Below are 24,535 nucleotides of genomic sequence, written 5' to 3' on the forward strand. Positions count from 1 at the left end.
ACTCCTAGTCTAAATTGTCTATTTTTATACTATTACTAGATGCCTTAATCTTTGTTATTATCCTATCTAATATTTATTTTTATTTTGTAATGTGGAAAGAAACTGGAGCATTTTTATGATACCCATGCTTCAAGTGACTCTATGGCTTAAGCTTTTTTTTGAAAAATGAAATGCTATAAAAACAAAATATGATCTGTGCTTTGAGGTACATTTGCCAGTTTTGTGTTTGCTTGCAGTGATATCTGTGGCCGGTTAGCTCAGTTGGTTAGAGCGATTTTTCTCTACATGGCTCAGTGACTTTTGTCTCAAATCAAGCAATATGGCATAAGTAAGATATGCAAGGGCAAATTAAACAGTTATATTGCTGCTCAAACATAGAGGGCACTAGGTGTTACTAGAAGAAGAAGAAGATATGTGCTCCCCTCTCATTAGTGCACACTGAAGTAAAAAAAAAATGGAGAATTTCTAAAGACCAGAGCACAAGTAATGGATCTCTGCATTCTTATTGCATCTTTTCTTATTTCCAAATATTTGACATACTTCTGATTTGATAAGTTTAAAAATGAGTTTAAACAAAGGACACCACTGAAGATGATGGAATTTATATGAATTTTAAATGAAGATTTGCAATACTCATACATTGAATGAAAATGGAGCTTTGAACAAAAGGAAAATAAACAATGTTAGCTCCCATGAGATATGAACTCAGATTACTAGATTCAAAGTCCAGGGTGCTAACAATTACACCATGGAACCCTCACCTGAGCAATGGCATCTACTGAAGTGCGCTCATCTTTTAAATGCAAAGAAAAGAAATTCAATACTTTATATATATTATTTCAAGTTTCTAATAAGCTCAGGGATGCAATAGGTATTATGTAGAATATTTGTCCAAACCCAATGATAATATATAAAAAGTAACCTATTTTTTAAAGGAGAATATAGATACTAGAAACCTAAATGCCTAGGACCAATTTCAGTTGGAGCATCACCCCTTATATTATCCTAGCATTGAATTGACAGTTTTTCTGTATTTCCATATTTGCATATCAGCCACTTACAATTGTTTCAAGCTTTATAACAGAGGACTGCCTTTTTTATAGACCAAGGATGAAAGTCTCTTGTGAGTTAAGTCTGATAATGACATCACAATTTGTAAATTAAGCTATAGTATGATTACAGAGTGTAGACTGAATAAAAAGTGCTTTCCTATGGATTGAAGTTTGTATTTTCTTAAGCTTTGCATTCCAAAATAGGCTAGCATTCTTTATTTCCAATGGGCACATTAAGCTTCTTCCCCAATATATATTTTTTTGTGTTAAAAGTTATTCATACACAACTTGGTAAAACATACTAAATTTAATACATAATGGATTACATCCTGGGATTATCTTTTTCAACAATCTGTAAATTTACAATTAAAAATTGTGTATTAGATTTTTTAGATTGATTTTGCTTAGATTTGCATATACTCCTAGTCTAAATTGTCTATTTTTATACTATTACTAGATGCCTTAATCTTTGTAATTATCCTATCTAATATTTATTTTTATTTTGCAATGTGGAAAGAAACTGGAGCATTTTTATGATACCCATGCTTCAAGTGACTCTATGGCTTAAGCTTTTTTTTGAAAAATGAAATGCTATAAAAACAAAATATGATCTGTGCTTTGAGGTACATTTGCCAGTTTTGTGTTTGCTTGCAGTAATATCTGTGGCCGGTTAGCGCAGTTGGTTAGAGCGTGGTGCTAATAACGCCAAGGTCACGGGTTCGATCCCCGTATCGGCCATTTGCTTTCCTTGATGGACAAGAATGGAATAAGCTCATCGGTGGAGTGCATGAATACTTGAAAACATCATAGACACATATATCACAAAATCTCTTCAAATACATATCAGAAGCCAGTGGGAGTGTCATCCTTTGGCTGATGAAGATTTTTCTCTACGTGGCTCAGTGACTTTTGTCTCAAATCAAGCAATATGGCATAACTAAGATATGCAAGGGCAAATTAATCAGTTATTATATTGCTGCTCAAACATAGAGGGCACTAGGTGTTACTAGAAGAAGAAGATATGTGCTCCCCTCTCATTAGTGCACACTGAAGTAAAAAAAAATGGAGAATTTCTAAAGACCAGAGCACAAGTAATGGATCTTTGCATTCTTATTGCATCTTTTCTTATTTCCAAATATTTGACATACTTCTGATTTGATAAGTTTAAAAATGAGTTTAAACAAAGGACACCACTGAAGATGATGGAATTTATATGAATTTTAAATGAAGATTTGCAATACTCATACATTGAATGAAAATGGAGCTTTGAACAAAAGGAAAATAAACAATGTTAGCTCCCATGAGATATGAACTCAGATTACTAGATTCAAAGTCCAGGGTGCTAACAATTACACCATGGAACCCTCACCTGAGCAATGGCATCTACTGAAGTGCGCTCATCTTTTAAATGCAAAGAAAAGAAATTCAATACTTTATATATATTATTTCAAGTTTCTAATAAGCTCAGGGATGCAATAGGTATTATGTAGAATATTTGTCCAAACCCAATGATAATATATAAAAACTAACCTATTTTTTAAAGGAGAATATAGATACTAGAAACCTAAATGCCTAGGACCAATTTCAGTTGGAGCATCACCCCTTATATTATCCTAGCATTGAATTGACAGTTTTTCTGTATTTCCATATTTGCATATCAGCCACTTACAATTGTTTCAAGCTTTATAACAGAGTACTGCCTTTTTTATAGACCAAGGATGAAAGTCTCTTGTGAGTTAAGTCTGATAATGACATCACAATTTGTAAATTAAGCTATAGTATGATTACAGAGTGTAGACTGAATAAAAAGTGCTTTCCTATGGATTGAAGTTTGTATTTTCTTAAGCTTTGCATTCCAAAATGGGCTAGCATTCTTTATTTCCAATGGGCACATTAAGCTACTTCCCCAATATATATTTTTTTGTGTTAAAAGTTATTCATACACAACTTGGTAAAACATACTAAATTTAATACATAATGGATTACATCCTGGGATTATCTTTTTCAACAATCTGTAAATTTACAATTAAAAATTGTGTATTAGATTTTTTAGATTGATTTTGCTTAGATTTGCATATACTCCTTGTCTAAATTGTCTATTTTTATACTATTAGTAGATGCCTTAATCTTTGTTATTATCCTATCTAATATTTATTTTTATTTTGTAATGTGGAAAGAAACTGGAGCATTTTTATGATACCCATGCTTCAAGTGACTCTATGGTTTAAGCTTTTTTTTGAAAAATGAAATGCTATAAAAACAAAATATGATCTGTGCTTTGAGGTACATTTGCCAGTTTTGTGTTTTCTTGCAGTAATATCTGTGGCCGGTTAGCTCAGTTGGTTAGAGTGTGGTGCTAATAACACCAAGGTCAAGGGTTCGATCCCCGTATGGGCCATTTGCTTTTATTGATGGACAAGAATGGAATAAGCTCATCGGTGGAGTGCATGAATACTTGAAAACATCATAGACACATATATCACAAAATCTCTTCAAATACATATCAGAAGCCAGTGGGAATGTCATCCTTTGGCTGATGAAGATTTTTCTCTACATGGCTCAGTGACTTTTGTCTCTAATCAAGCAATATGGCATAACTAAGATATGCAAGGGCAAATTAATCAGTTATATTGCTGCTCAAACATAGAGGGCACTAGGTGTTACTAGAAGAAGAAGAAGATATGTGCTCCCCTCTCATTAGTGCACACTGAAGTAAAAAAAATGGAGAATTTCTAAAGACCAGAGCACAAGTAATGGATCTCTGCATTCTTATTGCATCTTTTCTTATTTCCAAATATTTGACATACTTCTGATTTGATAAGTTTAAAAATGAGTTTAAACAAAGGACACCACTGAAGATGATGGAATTTATATGAATTTTAAATGAAGATTTGCAATACTTATACATTGAATGAAAATGGAGCTTTGAACAAAAGGAAAATAAACAATGTTAGCTCCCACGAGATATGAACTCAGATGACTAGATTCAAAGTCCATGGTGCTAACAATTACACCATGGAACCCTCACCTGAGCAATTGCATCTACTGAAGTGCGCTCATCTTTTAAATGCAAAGAAAAGAAATTCAATACTTTATATATATTATTTCAAGTTTCTAATAAGCTCAGGGATGCAATAGGTATTATGTAGAATATTTGTCCAAACCCAATGATAATATATAAAAAGTAACCTATTTTTTAAAGGAGAAGATAGATACTAGAAACCTAAATGCCTAGGACCAATTTCAGTTGGAGCATCACCCCTTATGTTATCCTAGCATTGAATTGACAGTTTTTCTGTATTTCCATATTTGCATATCAGCCACTTACAATTGTTTCAAGCTTTATAACAGAGGACTGCCTTTTTTATAGACCAAGGATGAAAGTCTCTTGTGAGTTAAGTCTGATAATGACATCACAATTTGTAAATTAAGCTATAGTATGATTACAGAGTGTAGACTAAATAAAAAGTGCTTTCCTATGGATTGAAGTTTGTATTTTCTTAAGCTTTGCATTCCAAAACGGGCTAGCATTCTTTATTTCCAATGGGCACATTAAGCTACTTCCCCAATATATATTTTTTTTGTGTTAAAAGTTATTCATACACAACTTGGTAGAACATACTAAATTTAATACATAATGGATTACATCCTGGGATTATCTTTTTCAACAATCTGTAAATTTATAATTAAAAATTGTGTATTATATTTTTTAGATTGATTTTGCTTAGATTTGCATATACTCCTTGTCTAAATTGTCTATTTTTATACTATTAGTAGATGCCTTAATCTTTGTTATTATCCTATCTAATATTTATTTTTATTTTGTAATGTGGAAAGAAACTGGAGCATTTTTATGATACCCATGCTTCAAGTGACTCTATGGCTTAAGCTTTTTTTTGAAAAATGAAATGCTATAAAAACAAAATATGATCTGTGCTTTAAGGTACATTTGCCAGTTTTGTGTTTGCTGGCAGTAATATCTGTGGCCTGTTAGCTCAGTTGGTTAGAGTGTGGTGCTAATAACACCAAGGTCATGGGTTCGATCCCCTTATGGGCCATTTGCTTTTCTTGATGGACAAGAATGGAATAAGCTCATCGTGGAGTGCATGAATACTTGAAAACATTATAGACACATATATCACAAAATCTCTTAAAATACATATCAGAATCCAGTGGGAGTGTCATCCTTTGGCTGATGAAGATTTTTCTCTACATGGCTCAGTGACTTTTGTCTCAAATCAAGCAATATGGCATAACTAAGATATGCAAGGGCAAATTAATCAGTTATTATAATGCTGCTCAAACATAGAGGGCACTAGGTGTTACTAGAAGAAGAAGAAGATATGTGCTCCCCTCTCATTAGTGCACACTGAAGTAAAAAAAATGGAGAATTTCTAAAGACCAGAGCACAAGTAATGGATCTCTGCATTCTTATTGCATCTTTTCATATTTCCAAATATTTGACATACTTCTGATTTGATAAGTTTAAAAATGAGTTTAAACAAAGGACACCACTGAAGATGATGGAATTTATATGAATTTTAAATGAAGATTTGCAATACTCATACATTGAATGAAAATGGAGCTTTGAACAAAAGGAAAATAAACAATGTTAGCTCCCATGAGATATGAACTCAGATTACTAGATTCAAAGTCCAGGGTGCTAACAATTACACCATGGAACCCTCACCTGAGCAATGGCATCTACTGAAGTGCGCTCATCTTTTAAATGCAAAGAAAAGAAATTCAATACTTTATATATATTATTTCAAGTTTCTAATAAGCTCAGGGATGCAATAGGTATTATGTAGAATATTTGTCCAAACCCAATGATAATATATAAAAACTAACCTATTTTTTAAAGGAGAATATAGATACTAGAAACCTAAATGCCTAGGACCAATTTCAGGTGGAGCATCACCCCTTATATTATCCTAGCATTGAATTGACAGTTTTTCTGTATTTCCATATTTGCATATCAGCCACTTACAATTGTTTCAAGCTTTATAACAGAGTACTGCCTTTTTTATAGACCAAGGATGAAAGTCTCTTGTGAGTTAAGTCTGATAATGACATCACAATTTGTAAATTAAGCTATAGTATGATTACAGAGTGTAGACTGAATAAAAAGTGCTTTCCTATGGATTGAAGTTTGTATTTTCTTAAGCTTTGCATTCCAAAATGGGCTAGCATTCTTTATTTCCAATGGGCACATTAAGCTACTTCCCCAATATATATTTTTTTGTGTTAAAAGTTATTCATACACAACTTGGTAAAACATACTAAATTTAATACATAATGGATTACATCCTGGGATTATCTTTTTCAACAATCTGTAAATTTACAATTAAAAATTGTGTATTAGATTTTTTAGATTGATTTTGCTTAGATTTGCATATACTCCTTGTCTAAATTGTCTATTTTTATACTATTAGTAGATGCCTTAATCTTTGTTATTATCCTATCTAATATTTATTTTTATTTTGTAATGTGGAAAGAAACTGGAGCATTTTTATGATACCCATGCTTCAAGTGACTCTATGGTTTAAGCTTTTTTTTGAAAAATTAAATGCTATAAAAACAAAATATGATCTGTGCTTTGAGGTACATTTGCCAGTTTTGTGTTTTCTTGCAGTAATATCTGTGGCCGGTTAGCTCAGTTGGTTAGAGTGTGGTGCTAATAACACCAAGGTCAAGGGTTCTATCCCCGTATGGGCCATTTGCTTTTCTTGATGGACAAGAATGGAATAAGCTCATCGGTGGAGTGCATGAATACTTGAAAACATCATAGACACATATATCACAAAATCTCTTCAAATACATATCAGAAGCCAGTGGGAGTGTCATCCTTTGGCTGATGAAGATTTTTCTCTACATGGCTCAGTGACTTTTGTCTCAAATCAAGCAATATGGCATAACTAAGATATGCAAGGGCAAATTAATCAGTTATATTGCTGCTCAAACATAGAGGGCACTAGGTGTTACTAGAAGAAGAAGAAGATATGTGCTCCCCTCTCATTAGTGCACACTGAAGTAAAAAAAATGGAGAATTTCTAAAGACCAGAGCACAAGTAATGGATCTCTGCATTCTTATTGCATCTTTTCTTATTTCCAAATATTTGACATACTTCTGATTTGATAAGTTTAAAAATGAGTTTAAACAAAGGACACCACTGAAGATGATGGAATTTATATGAATTTTAAATGAAGATTTGCAATACTCATACATTGAATGAAAATGGAGCTTTGAACAAAAGGAAAATAAACAATGTTAGCTCCCACGAGATATGAACTCAGATGACTAGATTCAAAGTCCATGGTGCTAACAATTACACCATGGAACCCTCACCTGAGCAATGGCATCTACTGAAGTGCGCTCATCTTTTAAATGCAAAGAAAAGAAATTCAATACTTTATATATATTATTTCCAGTTTCTAATAAGCTCAGGGATGCAATAGGTATTATGTAGAATATTTGTCCAAAACCAATGATAATATATAAAAAGTAACCTATTTTTTAAAGGAGAAGATAGATACTAGAAACCTAAATGCCTAGGACCAATTTCAGTTGGAGCATCACCCCTTATGTTATCCTAGCATTGAATTGACAGTTTTTCTGTATTTCCATATTTGCATATCAGCCACTTACAATTGTTTCAAGCTTTATAACAGAGGACTGCCTTTTTTATAGACCAAGGATGAAAGTCTCTTGTGAGTTAAGTCTGATAATGACATCACAATTTGTAAATTAAGCTATAGTATGATTACAGAGTGTAGACTAAATAAAAAGTGCTTTCCTATGGATTGAAGTTTGTATTTTCTTAAGCTTTGCATTCCAAAACAGGCTAGCATTCTTTATTTCCAATGGGCACATTAAGCTACTTCCCCAATATATATATTTTTTGTGTTAAAAGTTATTCATACACAACTTGGTAAAACATACTAAATTTAATACATAATGGATTACATCCTGGGATTATCTTTTTCAACAATCTGTAAATTTATAATTAAAAATTGTGTATTATATTTTTTAGATTGATTTTGCTTAGATTTGCATATACTCCTTGTCTAAATTGTCTATTTTTATACTATTAGTAGATACCTTAATCTTTGTTATTATCCTATCTAATATTTATTTTTATTTTGTAATGTGGAAAGAAACTGGAGCATTTTTATGATACCCATGCTTCAAGTGACTCTATGGCTTAAGCTTTTTTTTGAAAAATGAAATGCTATAAAAACAAAATATGATCTGTGCTTTGAGGTACATTTGCCAGTTTTGTGTTTGCTGGCAGTAATATCTGTGGCCTGTTAGCTCAGTTGGTTAGAGCGTGGTGCTAATAACGCCAAGGTCACGGGTTCGATCCCCTTATGGGCCATTTGCTTTTCTTGATGGACAAGAATGGAATAAGCTCATTGTGGAGTGCATGAATACTTGAAAACATCATAGACACATATATCACAAAATCTCTTAAAATACATATCAGAATCCAGTGGGAGTGTCATCCTTTGGCTGATGAAGATTTTTCTCTACATGGCTCAGTGACTTTTGTCTCAAATCAAGCAATATGGCATAACTAAGATATGCAAGGGCAAATTAATCAGTTATTATAATGCTGCTCAAACATAGAGGGCACTAGGTGTTACTAGAAGAAGAAGAAGATATGTGCTCCCCTCTCATTAGTGCACACTGAAGTAAAAAAAATGGAGAATTTCTAAAGACCAGAGCACAAGTAATGGATCTCTGCATTCTTATTGCATCTTTTCTTATTTCCAAATATTTGACATACTTCTGATTTTATAAGTTTAAAAATGAGTTTAAACAAAGGACACCACTGAAGATGATGGAATTTATATGAATTTTAAATGAAGATTTGCAATACTCATACATTGAATTAAAATGGAGCTTTGAACAAAAGGAAAATAAACAATGTTAGCTCCCACGAGATATGAACTCAGATTACTAGATTCAAAGTCCAGGGTGCTAACAATTACACCATAGAACCCTCACCTGAGCAATGGCATCTACTGAAGTGCGCTCATCTTTTAAATGCAAAGAAAAGAAATTCAATACTTTATATATATTATTTCAAGTTTCTAATAAGCTCAGGGATGCAATAGGTATTATGTAGAATATTTGTCCAAACCCAATGATAATATATAAAAAGTAACCTATTTTTTAAAGGAGAAGATAGATACTAGAAACCTAAATGCCTAGGACCAATTTCAGTTGGAGCATCACCCCTTATGTTATCCTAGCATTGAATTGACAGTTTTTCTGTATTTCCATATTTGCATATCAGCCACTTACAATTGTTTCAAGCTTTATAACAGAGGACTGCCTTTTTTATAGACCAAGGATGAAAGTCTCTTGTGAGTTAAGTCTGATAATGACATCACAATTTGTAAATTAAGCTATAGCATGATTACAGAGTGTAGACTGAATAAAAAGTGCTTTCCTATGGATTGAAGTTTGTATTTTCTTAAGCTTTGCATTCCAAAATGGGCTAGCATTCTTTATTTCCAATGGGCACATTAAGCTACTTCCCCAATATATATTTTTTTGTGTTAAAAGTTATTCATACACAACTTGGTAAAACATACTAAATTTAATACATAATGGATTACATCCTGGGATTATCTTTTTCAACAATCTGTAAATTTACAATTAAAAATTGTGTATTAGATTTTTTAGATTGATTTTGCTTAGATTTGCATATACTCCTAGTCTAAATTGTCTATTTTTATACTATTACTAGATGCCTTAATCTTTGTTATTATCCTATCTAATATTTATTTTTATTTTGTAATGTGGAAAGAAACTGGAGCATTTTTATGATACCCATGCTTCAAGTGACTCTATGGCTTAAGCTTTTTTTTGAAAAATGAAATGCTATAAAAACAAAATATGATCTGTGCTTTGAGGTACATTTGACAGTTTTGTGTTTGCTTGTAGTGATATCTGTGGCCGGTTAGCTCAGTTGGTTAGAGCGATTTTTCTCTACATGGCTCAGTGACTTTTGTCTCAAATCAAGCAATATGGCATAAGTAAGATATGCAAGGGCAAATTAAACAGTTATATTGCTGCTCAAACATAGAGGGCACTAGGTGTTACTAGAAGAAGAAGAAGATATGTGCTCCCCTCTCATTAGTGCACACTGAAGTAAAAAAAAATGGAGAATTTCTAAAGACCAGAGCACAAGTAATGGATCTCTGCATTCTTATTGCATCTTTTCTTATTTCCAAATATTTGACATACTTCTGATTTGATAAGTTTAAAAATGAGTTTAAACAAAGGACACCACTGAAGATGATGGAATTTATATGAATTTTAAATGAAGATTTGCAATACTCATACATTGAATGAAAATGGAGCTTTGAACAAAAGGAAAATAAACAATGTTAGCTCCCATGAGATATGAACTCAGATTACTAGATTCAAAGTCCAGGGTGCTAACAATTACACCATGGAACCCTCACCTGAGCAATGGCATCTACTGAAGTGCGCTCATCTTTTAAATGCAAAGAAAAGAAATTCAATACTTTATATATATTATTTCAAGTTTCTAATAAGCTCAGGGATGCAATAGGTATTATGTAGAATATTTGTCCAAACCCAATGATAATATATAAAAAGTAACCTATTTTTTAAAGAAGAATATAGATACTAGAAACCTAAATGCCTAGGACCAATTTCAGTTGGAGCATCACCCCTTATATTATCCTAGCATTGAATTGACAGTTTTTCTGTATTTCCATATTTGCATATCAGCCACTTACAATTGTTTCAAGCTTTATAACAGAGGACTGCCTTTTTTATAGACCAAGGATGAAAGTCTCTTGTGAGTTAAGTCTGATAATGACATCACAATTTGTAAATTAAGCTATAGTATGATTACAGAGTGTAGACTGAATAAAAAGTGCTTTCCTATGGATTGAAGTTTGTATTTTCTTAAGCTTTGCATTCCAAAATGGGCTAGCATTCTTTATTTCCAATGGGCACATTAAGCTTCTTCCCCAATATATATTTTTTTGTGTTAAAAGTTATTCATACACAACTTGGTAAAACATACTAAATTTAATACATAATGGATTACATCCTGGGATTATCTTTTTCAACAATCTGTAAATTTACAATTAAAAATTGTGTATTAGATTTTTTAGATTGATTTTGCTTAGATTTGCATATACTCCTAGTCTAAATTGTCTATTTTTATACTATTACTAGATGCCTTAATCTTTGTAATTATCCTATCTAATATTTATTTTTATTTTGCAATGTGGAAAGAAACTGGAGCATTTTTATGATACCCATGCTTCAAGTGACTCTATGGCTTAAGCTTTTTTTTGAAAAATGAAATGCTATAAAAACAAAATATGATCTGTGCTTTGAGATATATTTGCCAGTTTTGTGTTTGCTTGCAGTAATATCTGTGGCCGGTTAGCGCAGTTGGTTAGAGCGTGGTGCTAATAACGCCAAGGTCACGGGTTCGATCCCTGTATGGGCCATTTGCTTTTCTTGATGGACAAGAATGGAATAAGTTCATCGGTGGAGTGCATGAATACTTGAAAACATCATAGACACATATATCACAAAATCTCTTCAAATACATATCAGAAGCCAGTGGGAGTGTCATCCTTTGGCTGATGAAGATTTTTCTCTACATGGCTCAGTGACTTTTGTCTCAAATCAAGCAATATGGCATAACTAAGATATGCAAGGGCAAATTAATCAGTTATTATATTGCTGCTCAAACATAGAGGGCACTAGGTGTTACTAGAAGAAGAAGAAGATATGTGCTCCCCTCTCATTAGTGCACACTGAAGTAAAAAAAAATGGAGAATTTCTAAAGACCAGAGCACAAGTAATGGATCTTTGCATTCTTATTGCATCTTTTCTTATTTCCAAATATTTGACATACTTCTGATTTGATAAGTTTAAAAATGAGTTTAAACAAAGGACACCACTGAAGATGATGGAATTTATATGAATTTTAAATGAAGATTTGCAATACTCATACATTGAATGAAAATGGAGCTTTGAACAAAAGGAAAATAAACAATGTTAGCTCCCATGAGATATGAACTCAGATTACTAGATTCAAAGTCCAGGGTGCTAACAATTACACCATGGAACCCTCACCTGAGCAATGGCATCTACTGAAGTGCGCTCATCTTTTAAATGCAAAGAAAAGAAATTCAATACTTTATATATATTATTTCAAGTTTCTAATAAGCTCAGGGATGCAATAGGTATTATGTAGAATATTTGTCCAAACCCAGTGAAAATATATAAAAACTAACCTATTTTTTAAAGGAGAAGATAGATACTAGAAACCTAAATGCCTAGGACCAATTTCAGTTGGAGCATCACCCCTTATATTATCCTAGCATTGAATTGACAGTTTTTCTGTATTTCCATATTTGCATATCAGCCACTTACAATTGTTTCAAGCTTTATAACAGAGTACTGCCTTTTTTATAGACCAAGGATGAAAGTCTCTTGTGAGTTAAGTCTGATAATGACATCACAATTTGTAAATTAAGCTATAGTATGATTACAGAGTGTAGACTGAATAAAAAGTGCTTTCCTATGGATTGAAGTTTGTATTTTCTTAAGCTTTGCATTCCAAAATGGGCTAGCATTCTTTATTTCCAATGGGCACATTAAGCTTCTTCCCCAATATATTTTTTTTTGTGTTAAAAGTTATTCATACACAACTTGGTAAAACATACTAAATTTAATACATAATGGATTACATCCTGGGATTATCTTTTTCAACAATCTGTAAATTTACAATTAAAAATTGTGTATTAGATTTTTTAGATTGATTTTGCTTAGATTTGCATATACTCCTAGTCTAAATTGTCTATTTTTATACTATTACTAGATGCCTTAATCTTTGTAATTATCCTATCTAATATTTATTTTTATTTTGCAATGTGGAAAGAAACTGGAGCATTTTTATGATACCCATGCTTCAAGTGACTCTATGGCTTAAGCTTTTTTTTGAAAAATGAAATGCTATAAAAACAAAATATGATCTGTGCTTTGAGATATATTTGCCAGTTTTGTGTTTGCTTGCAGTAATATCTGTGGCCGGTTAGCGCAGTTGGTTAGAGCGTGGTGCTAATAACGCCAAGGTCACGGGTTCGATCCCTGTATGGGCCATTTGCTTTTCTTGATGGACAAGAATGGAATAAGCTCATCGGTGGAGTGCATGAATACTTGAAAACATCATAGACACATATATCACAAAATCTCTTCAAATACATATCAGAAGCCAGTGGGAGTGTCATCCTTTGGCTGATGAAGATTTTTCTCTACATGGCTCAGTGACTTTTGTCTCAAATCAAGCAATATGGCATAACTAAGATATGCAAGGGCAAATTAATCAGTTATTATATTGCTGCTCAAACATAGAGGGCACTAGGTGTTACTAGAAGAAGAAGAAGATATGTGCTCCCCTCTCATTAGTGCACACTGAAGTAAAAAAAAATGGAGAATTTCTAAAGACCAGAGCACAAGTAATGGATCTTTGCATTCTTATTGCATCTTTTCTTATTTCCAAATATTTGACATACTTCTGATTTGATAAGTTTAAAAATGAGTTTAAACAAAGGACACCACTGAAGATGATGGAATTTATATGAATTTTAAATGAAGATTTGCAATACTTATACATTGAATGAAAATGGAGCTTTGAACAAAAGGAAAATAAACAATGTTAGCTCCCACGAGATATGAACTCAGATGACTAGATTCAAAGTCCATGGTGCTAACAATTACACCATGGAACCCTCACCTGAGCAATTGCATCTACTGAAGTGCGCTCATCTTTTAAATGCAAAGAAAAGAAATTCAATACTTTATATATATTATTTCAAGTTTCTAATAAGCTCAGGGATGCAATAGGTATTATGTAGAATATTTGTCCAAACCCAATGATAATATATAAAAAGTAACCTATTTTTTAAAGGAGAAGATAGATACTAGAAACCTAAATGCCTAGGACCAATTTCAGTTGGAGCATCACCCCTTATGTTATCCTAGCATTGAATTGACAGTTTTTCTGTATTTCCATATTTGCATATCAGCCACTTACAATTGTTTCAAGCTTTATAACAGAGGACTGCCTTTTTTATAGACCAAGGATGAAAGTCTCTTGTGAGTTAAGTCTGATAATGACATCACAATTTGTAAATTAAGCTATAGTATGATTACAGAGTGTAGACTAAATAAAAAGTGCTTTCCTATGGATTGAAGTTTGTATTTTCTTAAGCTTTGCATTCCAAAACGGGCTAGCATTCTTTATTTCCAATGGGCACATTAAGCTACTTCCCCAATATATATTTTTTTTGTGTTAAAAGTTATTCATACACAACTTGGTAGAACATACTAAATTTAATACATAATGGATTACATCCTGGGATTATCTTTTTCAACAATCTGTAAATTTATAATTAAAAATTGTGTATTATATTTTTTAGATTGATTTTGCTTAGATTTGCATATACTCCTTGTCTAAATTGTCTATTTTTATACTATTAGTAGATGCCTTAATCTTTGTTATTATCCTATCTAATATTTATTTTTATTTTGTAATGTGGAAAGAAACTGGAGCATTTTTATGATACCCATGCTTCAAGTGACTCTATGGCTTAAGCTTTTTTTTGAAAAATGAAATGCTATAAAAACAAAATATGATCTGTGCTTTAAGGTACATTTGCCAGTTTTGTGTTTGCTGGCAGTAATATCTGTGGCCTGTTAGCTCAGTTGGTTAGAGTGTGGTGCTAATAACGCCAAGGTCATGGGTTCGATCCCCTTATGGGCCATTTGCTTTTCTTGATGGACAAGAATGGAATAAGCTCATCGTGGAGTGCATGAATACTTGAAAACATTATAGACACATATATCACAAAATCTCTTAAAATACATATCAGAATCCAGTGGGAGTGTCATCCTTTGGCTGATGAAGATTTTTCTCTACATGGCTCAGTGACTTTTGTCTCAAATCAAGCAATATGGCATAACTAAGATATGCAAGGGCAAATTAATCAGTTATTATAATGCTGCTCAAACATAGAGGGCACTAGGTGTTACTAGAAGAAGAAGAAGATATGTGCTCCCCTCTCATTAGTGCACACTGAAGTAAAAAAAATGGAGAATTTCTAAAGACCAGAGCACAAGTAATGGATCTCTGCATTCTTATTGCATCTTTTCATATTTCCAAATATTTGACATACTTCTGATTTGATAAGTTTAAAAATGAGTTTAAACAAAGGACACCACTGGAGATGATGGAATTTATATGAATTTTAAATGAAGATTTGCAATACTCATACATTGAATGAAAATGGAGCTTTGAACAAAAGGAAAATAAACAATGTTAGCTCCCATGAGATATGAACTCAGATTACTAGATTCAAAGTCCAGGGTGCTAACAATTACACCATGGAACCCTCACCTGAGCAATGGCATCTACTGAAGTGCGCTCATCTTTTAAATGCAAAGAAAAGAAATTCAATACTTTATATATATTATTTCAAGTTTCTAATAAGCTCAGGGATGCAATAGGTATTATGTAGAATATTTGTCCAAACCCAATGATAATATATAAAAACTAACCTATTTTTTAAAGGAGAATATAGATACTAGAAACCTAAATGCCTAGGACCAATTTCAGGTGGAGCATCACCCCTTATATTATCCTAGCATTGAATTGACAGTTTTTCTGTATTTCCATATTTGCATATCAGCCACTTACAATTGTTTCAAGCTTTATAACAGAGTACTGCCTTTTTTATAGACCAAGGATGAAAGTCTCTTGTGAGTTAAGTCTGATAATGACATCACAATTTGTAAATTAAGCTATAGTATGATTACAGAGTGTAGACTGAATAAAAAGTGCTTTCCTATGGATTGAAGTTTGTATTTTCTTAAGCTTTGCATTCCAAAATGGGCTAGCATTCTTTATTTCCAATGGGCACATTAAGCTACTTCCCCAATATATATTTTTTTGTGTTAAAAGTTATTCATACACAACTTGGTAAAACATACTAAATTTAATACATAATGGATTACATCCTGGGATTATCTTTTTCAACAATCTGTAAATTTACAATTAAAAATTGTGTATTAGATTTTTTAGATTGATTTTGCTTAGATTTGCATATACTCCTTGTCTAAATTGTCTATTTTTATACTATTAGTAGATGCCTTAATCTTTGTTATTATCCTATCTAATATTTATTTTTATTTTGTAATGTGGAAAGAAACTGGAGCATTTTTATGATACCCATGCTTCAAGTGACTCTATGGTTTAAGCTTTTTTTTGAAAAATTAAATGCTATAAAAACAAAATATGATCTGTGCTTTGAGGTACATTTGCCAGTTTTGTGTTTTCTTGCAGTAATATCTGTGGCCGGTTAGCTCAGTTGGTTAGAGTGTGGTGCTAATAACACCAAGGTCAAGGGTTCTATCCCCGTATGGGCCATTTGCTTTTATTGATGGACAAGAATGGAATAAGCTCATCGGTGGAGTGCATGAATACTTGAAAACATCATAGACACATATATCACAAAATCTCTTCAAATACATATCAGAAGCCAGTGGGAGTGTCATCCTTTGGCTGATGAAGATTTTTCTCTACATGGCTCAGTGACTTTTGTCTCAAATCAAGCAATATGGCATAACTAAGATATGCAAGGGCAAATTAATCAGTTATATTGCTGCTCAAACATAGAGGGCACTAGGTGTTACTAGAAGAAGAAGAAGATATGTGCTCCCCTCTCATTAGTGCACACTGAAGTAAAAAAAATGGAGAATTTCTAAAGACCAGAGCACAAGTAATGGATCTCTGCATTCTTATTGCATCTTTTCTTATTTCCAAATATTTGACATACTTCTGATTTGATAAGTTTAAAAATGAGTTTAAACAAAGGACACCACTGAAGATGATGGAATTTATATGAATTTTAAATGAAGATTTGCAATACTCATACATTGAATGAAAATGGAGCTTTGAACAAAAGGAAAATAAACAATGTTAGCTCCCACGAGATATGAACTCAGATGACTAGATTCAAAGTCCATGGTGCTAACAATTACACCATGGAACCCTCACCTGAGCAATGGCATCTACTGAAGTGCGCTCATCTTTTAAATGCAAAGAAAAGAAATTCAATACTTTATATATATTATTTCAAGTTTCTAATAAGCTCAGGGATGCAATAGGTATTATGTAGAATATTTGTCCAAAACCAATGATAATATATAAAAAGTAACCTATTTTTTAAAGGAGAAGATAGATACTAGAAACCTAAATGCCTAGGACCAATTTCAGTTGGAGCATCACCCCTTATGTTATCCTAGCATTGAATTGACAGTTTTTCTGTATTTCCATATTTGCATATCAGCCACTTACAATTGTTTCAAGCTTTATAACAGAGGACTGCCTTTTTTATAGACCAAGGATGAAAGTCTCTTGTGAGTTAAGTCTGATAATGACATCACAATTTGTAAATTAAGCTATAGTATGATTACAGAGTGTAGACTAAATAAAAAGTGCTTTCCTATGGATTGAAGTTTGTATTTTCTTAAGCTTTGCATTCCAAAACAGGCTAGCATTCTTTATTTCCAATGGGCACATTAAGCTACTTCCCCAATATATATATTTTTTGTGTTAAAAGTTATTCATACACAACTTGGTAAAACATACTAAATTTAATACATAATGGATTACATCCTGGGATTATCTTTTTCAACAATCTGTAAATTTATAATTAAAAATTGTGTATTATATTTTTTAGATTGATTTTGCTTAGATTTGCATATACTCCTTGTCTAAATTGTCTATTTTTATACTATTAGTAGATACCTTAATCTTTGTTATTATCCTATCTAATATTTATTTTTATTTTGTAATGTGGAAAGAAACTGGAGCATTTTTATGATACCCATGCTTCAAGTGACTCTATGGCTTAAGCTTTTTTTTGAAAAATGAAATGCTATAAAAACAAAATATGATCTGTGCTTTGAGGTACATTTGCCAGTTTTGTGTTTGCTGGCAGTAATATCTGTGGCCTGTTAGCTCAGTTGGTTAGAGCGTGGTGCTAATAACGCCAAGGTCACGGGTTCGATCCCCTTATGGGCCATTTGCTTTTCTTGATGGACAAGAATGGAATAAGCTCATTGTGGAGTGCATGAATACTTGAAAACATCATAGACACATATATCACAAAATCTCTTAAAATACATATCAGAATCCAGTGGGAGTGTCATCCTTTGGCTGATGAAGATTTTTCTCTACATGGCTCAGTGACTTTTGTCTCAAATCAAGCAATATGGCATAACTAAGATATGCAAGGGCAAATTAATCAGTTATTATAATGCTGCTCAAACATAGAGGGCACTAGGTGTTACTAGAAGAAGAAGAAGATATGTGCTCCCCTCTCATTAGTGCACACTGAAGTAAAAAAAATGGAGAATTTCTAAAGACCAGAGCACAAGTAATGGATCTCTGCATTCTTATTGCATCTTTTCTTATTTCCAAATATTTGACATACTTCTGATTTTATAAGTTTAAAAATGAGTTTAAACAAAGGACACCACTGAAGATGATGGAATTTATATGAATTTTAAATGAAGATTTGCAATACTCATACATTGAATTAAAATGGAGCTTTGAACAAAAGGAAAATAAACAATGTTAGCTCCCACGAGATATGAACTCAGATTACTAGATTCAAAGTCCAGGGTGCTAACAATTACACCATAGAACCCTCACCTGAGCAATGGCATCTACTGAAGTGCGCTCATCTTTTAAATGCAAAGAAAAGAAATTCAATACTTTATATATATTATTTCAAGTTTCTAATAAGCTCGGGGATGCAATAGGTATTATGTAGAATATTTGTCCAAACCCAATGATAATATATAAAAAGTAACCTATTTTTTAAAGGAGAAGATAGATACTAGAAACCTAAATGCCTAGGACCAATTTCAGTTGGAGCATCACCCCTTATGTTATCCTAGCATTGAATTGACAGTTTTTCTGTATTTCCATATTTGCATATCAGCCACTTACAATTGTTTCAAGCTTTATAACAGAGGACTGCCTTTTTTATAGACCAAGGATGAAAGTCTCTTGTGAGTTAAGTCTGATAATGACATCACAATTTGTAAATTAAGCTATAGCATGATTACAGAGTGTAGACTGAATAAAAAGTGCTTTCCTATGGATTGAAGTTTGTATTTTCTTAAGCTTTGCATTCCAAAATGGGCTAGCATTCTTTATTTCCAATGGGCACATTAAGCTACTTCCCCAATATATATTTTTTTGTGTTAAAAGTTATTCATACACAACTTGGTAAAACATACTAAATTTAATACATAATGGATTACATCCTGGGATTATCTTTTTCAACAATCTGTAAATTTACAATTAAAAATTGTGTATTAGATTTTTTAGATTGATTTTGCTTAGATTTGCATATACTCCTAGTCTAAATTGTCTATTTTTATACTATTACTAGATGCCTTAATCTTTGTTATTATCCTATCTAATATTTATTTTTATTTTGTAATGTGGAAAGAAACTGGAGCATTTTTATGATACCCATGCTTCAAGTGACTCTATGGCTTAAGCTTTTTTTTGAAAAATGAAATGCTATAAAAACAAAATATGATCTGTGCTTTGAGGTACATTTGACAGTTTTGTGTTTGCTTGTAGTGATATCTGTGGCCGGTTAGCTCAGTTGGTTAGAGCGATTTTTCTCTACATGGCTCAGTGACTTTTGTCTCAAATCAAGCAATATGGCATAAGTAAGATATGCAAGGGCAAATTAAACAGTTATATTGCTGCTCAAACATAGAGGGCACTAGGTGTTACTAGAAGAAGAAGAAGATATGTGCTCCCCTCTCATTAGTGCACACTGAAGTAAAAAAAAATGGAGAATTTCTAAAGACCAGAGCACAAGTAATGGATCTCTGCATTCTTATTGCATCTTTTCTTATTTCCAAATATTTGACATACTTCTGATTTGATAAGTTTAAAAATGAGTTTAAACAAAGGACACCACTGAAGATGATGGAATTTATATGAATTTTAAATGAAGATTTGCAATACTCATACATTGAATGAAAATGGAGCTTTGAACAAAAGGAAAATAAACAATGTTAGCTCCCATGAGATATGAACTCAGATTACTAGATTCAAAGTCCAGGGTGCTAACAATTACACCATGGAACCCTCACCTGAGCAATGGCATCTACTGAAGTGCGCTCATCTTTTAAATGCAAAGAAAAGAAATTCAATACTTTATATATATTATTTCAAGTTTCTAATAAGCTCAGGGATGCAATAGGTATTATGTAGAATATTTGTCCAAACCCAATGATAATATATAAAAAGTAACCTATTTTTTAAAGAAGAATATAGATACTAGAAACCTAAATGCCTAGGACCAATTTCAGTTGGAGCATCACCCCTTATATTATCCTAGCATTGAATTGACAGTTTTTCTGTATTTCCATATTTGCATATCAGCCACTTACAATTGTTTCAAGCTTTATAACAGAGGACTGCCTTTTTTATAGACCAAGGATGAAAGTCTCTTGTGAGTTAAGTCTGATAATGACATCACAATTTGTAAATTAAGCTATAGTATGATTACAGAGTGTAGACTGAATAAAAAGTGCTTTCCTATGGATTGAAGTTTGTATTTTCTTAAGCTTTGCATTCCAAAATGGGCTAGCATTCTTTATTTCCAATGGGCACATTAAGCTTCTTCCCCAATATATATTTTTTTGTGTTAAAAGTTATTCATACACAACTTGGTAAAACATACTAAATTTAATACATAATGGATTACATCCTGGGATTATCTTTTTCAACAATCTGTAAATTTACAATTAAAAATTGTGTATTAGATTTTTTAGATTGATTTTGCTTAGATTTGCATATACTCCTAGTCTAAATTGTCTATTTTTATACTATTACTAGATGCCTTAATCTTTGTAATTATCCTATCTAATATTTATTTTTATTTTGCAATGTGGAAAGAAACTGGAGCATTTTTATGATACCCATGCTTCAAGTGACTCTATGGCTTAAGCTTTTTTTTGAAAAATGAAATGCTATAAAAACAAAATATGATCTGTGCTTTGAGATATATTTGCCAGTTTTGTGTTTGCTTGCAGTAATATCTGTGGCCGGTTAGCGCAGTTGGTTAGAGCGTGGTGCTAATAACGCCAAGGTCACGGGTTCGATCCCTGTATGGGCCATTTGCTTTTCTTGATGGACAAGAATGGAATAAGTTCATCGGTGGAGTGCATGAATACTTGAAAACATCATAGACACATATATCACAAAATCTCTTCAAATACATATCAGAAGCCAGTGGGAGTGTCATCCTTTGGCTGATGAAGATTTTTCTCTACATGGCTCAGTGACTTTTGTCTCAAATCAAGCAATATGGCATAACTAAGATATGCAAGGGCAAATTAATCAGTTATTATATTGCTGCTCAAACATAGAGGGCACTAGGTGTTACTAGAAGAAGAAGAAGATATGTGCTCCCCTCTCATTAGTGCACACTGAAGTAAAAAAAAATGGAGAATTTCTAAAGACCAGAGCACAAGTAATGGATCTTTGCATTCTTATTGCATCTTTTCTTATTTCCAAATATTTGACATACTTCTGATTTGATAAGTTTAAAAATGAGTTTAAACAAAGGACACCACTGAAGATGATGGAATTTATATGAATTTTAAATGAAGATTTGCAATACTCATACATTGAATGAAAATGGAGCTTTGAACAAAAGGAAAATAAACAATGTTAGCTCCCATGAGATATGAACTCAGATTACTAGATTCAAAGTCCAGGGTGCTAACAATTACACCATGGAACCCTCACCTGAGCAATGGCATCTACTGAAGTGCGCTCATCTTTTAAATGCAAAGAAAAGAAATTCAATACTTTATATATATTATTTCAAGTTTCTAATAAGCTCAGGGATGCAATAGGTATTATGTAGAATATTTGTCCAAACCCAGTGAAAATATATAAAAACTAACCTATTTTTTAAAGGAGAAGATAGATACTAGAAACCTAAATGCCTAGGACCAATTTCAGTTGGAGCATCACCCCTTATATTATCCTAGCATTGAATTGACAGTTTTTCTGTATTTCCATATTTGCATATCAGCCACTTACAATTGTTTCAAGCTTTATAACAGAGTACTGCCTTTTTTATAGACCAAGGATGAAAGTCTCTTGTGAGTTAAGTCTGATAATGACATCACAATTTGTAAATTAAGCTATAGTATGATTACAGAGTGTAGACTGAATAAAAAGTGCTTTCCTATGGATTGAAGTTTGTATTTTCTTAAGCTTTGCATTCCAAAATGGGCTAGCATTCTTTATTTCCAATGGGCACATTAAGCTTCTTCCCCAATATATATTTTTTTGTGTTAAAAGTTATTCATACACAACTTGGTAAAACATACTAAATTTAATACATAATGGATTACATCCTGGGATTATCTTTTTCAACAATCTGTAAATTTACAATTAAAAATTGTGTATTAGATTTTTTAGATTGATTTTGCTTAGATTTGCATATACTCCTAGTCTAAATTGTCTATTTTTATACTATTACTAGATGCCTTAATCTTTGTAATTATCCTATCTAATATTTATTTTTATTTTGCAATGTGGAAAGAAACTGGAGCATTTTTATGATACCCATGCTTCAAGTGACTCTATGGCTTAAGCTTTTTTTTGAAAAATGAAATGCTATAAAAACAAAATATGATCTGTGCTTTGAGATATATTTGCCAGTTTTGTGTTTGCTTGCAGTAATATCTGTGGCCAGTTAGCGCAGTTGGTTAGAGCGTGGTGCTAATAACGCCAAGGTCACGGGTTCGATCCCTGTATGGGCCATTTGCTTTTCTTGATGGACAAGAATGGAATAAGCTCATCGGTGGAGTGCATGAATACTTGAAAACATCATAGACACATATATCACAAAATCTCTTCAAATACATATCAGAAGCCAGTGGGAGTGTCATCCTTTGGCTGATGAAGATTTTTCTCTACATGGCTCAGTGACTTTTGTCTCAAATCAAGCAATATGGCATAACTAAGATATGCAAGGGCAAATTAATCAGTTATTATATTGCTGCTCAAACATAGAGGGCACTAGGTGTTACTAGAAGAAGAAGAAGATATGTGCTCCCCTCTCATTAGTGCACACTGAAGTAAAAAAAAATGGAGAATTTCTAAAGACCAGAGCACAAGTAATGGATCTTTGCATTCTTATTGCATCTTTTCTTATTTCCAAATATTTGACATACTTCTGATTTGATAAGTTTAAAAATGAGTTTAAACAAAGGACACCACTGAAGATGATGGAATTTATATGAATTTTAAATGAAGATTTGCAATACTCATACATTGAATGAAAATGGAGCTTTGAACAAAAGGAAAATAAACAATGTTAGCTCCCATGAGATATGAACTCAGATTACTAGATTCAAAGTCCAGGGTGCTAACAATTACACCATGGAACCCTCACCTGAGCAATGGCATCTACTGAAGTGCGCTCATCTTTTAAATGCAAAGAAAAGAAATTCAATACTTTATATATATTATTTCAAGTTTCTAATAAGCTCAGGGATGCAATAGGTATTATGTAGAATATTTGTCCAAACCCAGTGAAAATATATAAAAACTAACCTATTTTTTAAAGGAGAAGATAGATACTAGAAACCTAAATGCCTAGGACCAATTTCAGTTGGAGCATCACCCCTTATATTATCCTAGCATTGAATTGACAGTTTTTCTGTATTTCCATATTTGCATATCAGCCACTTACAATTGTTTCAAGCTTTATAACAGAGTACTGCCTTTTTTATAGACCAAGGATGAAAGTCTCTTGTGAGTTAAGTCTGATAATGACATCACAATTTGTAAATTAAGCTATAGTATGATTACAGAGTGTAGACTGAATAAAAAGTGCTTTCCTATGGATTGAAGTTTGTATTTTCTTAAGCTTTGCATTCCAAAATGGGCTAGCATTCTTTATTTCCAATGGGCACATTAAGCTTCTTCCCCAATATATATTTTTTTGTGTTAAAAGTTATTCATACACAACTTGGTAAAACATACTAAATTTAATACATAATGGATTACATCCTGGGATTATCTTTTTCAACAATCTGTAAATTTACAATTAAAAATTGTGTATTAGATTTTTTAGATTGATTTTGCTTAGATTTGCATATACTCCTAGTCTAAATTGTCTATTTTTATACTATTACTAGATGCCTTAATCTTTGTAATTATCCTATCTAATATTTATTTTTATTTTGCAATGTGGAAAGAAACTGGAGCATTTTTATGATACCCATGCTTCAAGTGACTCTATGGCTTAAGCTTTTTTTTGAAAAATGAAATGCTATAAAAACAAAATAT

At 32.3% G+C, this 24,535-nt stretch overlaps 12 non-coding genes across 12 annotated transcripts; all 12 read left to right on the plus strand.

The window, feature by feature from the left end:
- The first annotated feature begins 1,716 nt into the window (after positions 1–1,716).
- On the plus strand, positions 1,717–1,790 carry TRNAI-AAU (transfer RNA isoleucine (anticodon AAU)). Its single transcript has one exon. It is a non-coding gene; the product is annotated as a tRNA-Ile (tRNA).
- A 1,586-nt stretch (positions 1,791–3,376) lies between these two features.
- Positions 3,377–3,450, plus strand: TRNAI-AAU (transfer RNA isoleucine (anticodon AAU)). The gene has a single exon. It is a non-coding gene; the product is annotated as a tRNA-Ile (tRNA).
- A 1,586-nt stretch (positions 3,451–5,036) lies between these two features.
- Positions 5,037–5,110, plus strand: TRNAI-AAU (transfer RNA isoleucine (anticodon AAU)). The gene has a single exon. It is a non-coding gene; the product is annotated as a tRNA-Ile (tRNA).
- Positions 5,111–6,697: 1,587 nt separating this feature from the next.
- TRNAI-AAU (transfer RNA isoleucine (anticodon AAU)) lies at positions 6,698–6,771 on the plus strand. The gene has a single exon. It is a non-coding gene; the product is annotated as a tRNA-Ile (tRNA).
- A 1,586-nt stretch (positions 6,772–8,357) lies between these two features.
- On the plus strand, positions 8,358–8,431 carry TRNAI-AAU (transfer RNA isoleucine (anticodon AAU)). The gene has a single exon. It is a non-coding gene; the product is annotated as a tRNA-Ile (tRNA).
- A 3,056-nt stretch (positions 8,432–11,487) lies between these two features.
- Positions 11,488–11,561, plus strand: TRNAI-AAU (transfer RNA isoleucine (anticodon AAU)). Its single transcript has one exon. It is a non-coding gene; the product is annotated as a tRNA-Ile (tRNA).
- A 1,589-nt stretch (positions 11,562–13,150) lies between these two features.
- Positions 13,151–13,224, plus strand: TRNAI-AAU (transfer RNA isoleucine (anticodon AAU)). The gene has a single exon. It is a non-coding gene; the product is annotated as a tRNA-Ile (tRNA).
- A 1,590-nt stretch (positions 13,225–14,814) lies between these two features.
- Positions 14,815–14,888, plus strand: TRNAI-AAU (transfer RNA isoleucine (anticodon AAU)). The gene has a single exon. It is a non-coding gene; the product is annotated as a tRNA-Ile (tRNA).
- Positions 14,889–16,475: 1,587 nt separating this feature from the next.
- Positions 16,476–16,549, plus strand: TRNAI-AAU (transfer RNA isoleucine (anticodon AAU)). Its single transcript has one exon. It is a non-coding gene; the product is annotated as a tRNA-Ile (tRNA).
- A 1,586-nt stretch (positions 16,550–18,135) lies between these two features.
- On the plus strand, positions 18,136–18,209 carry TRNAI-AAU (transfer RNA isoleucine (anticodon AAU)). Its single transcript has one exon. It is a non-coding gene; the product is annotated as a tRNA-Ile (tRNA).
- Positions 18,210–21,265: 3,056 nt separating this feature from the next.
- Positions 21,266–21,339, plus strand: TRNAI-AAU (transfer RNA isoleucine (anticodon AAU)). Its single transcript has one exon. It is a non-coding gene; the product is annotated as a tRNA-Ile (tRNA).
- Positions 21,340–22,928: 1,589 nt separating this feature from the next.
- Positions 22,929–23,002, plus strand: TRNAI-AAU (transfer RNA isoleucine (anticodon AAU)). Its single transcript has one exon. It is a non-coding gene; the product is annotated as a tRNA-Ile (tRNA).
- The last annotated feature ends 1,533 nt before the right edge of the window (positions 23,003–24,535 follow it).

This window comes from Pseudophryne corroboree, unplaced genomic scaffold (genome assembly GCF_028390025.1).
Source record: "Pseudophryne corroboree isolate aPseCor3 unplaced genomic scaffold, aPseCor3.hap2 scaffold_822, whole genome shotgun sequence".
Classification (NCBI taxonomy): domain Eukaryota; kingdom Metazoa; phylum Chordata; class Amphibia; order Anura; family Myobatrachidae; genus Pseudophryne; species Pseudophryne corroboree.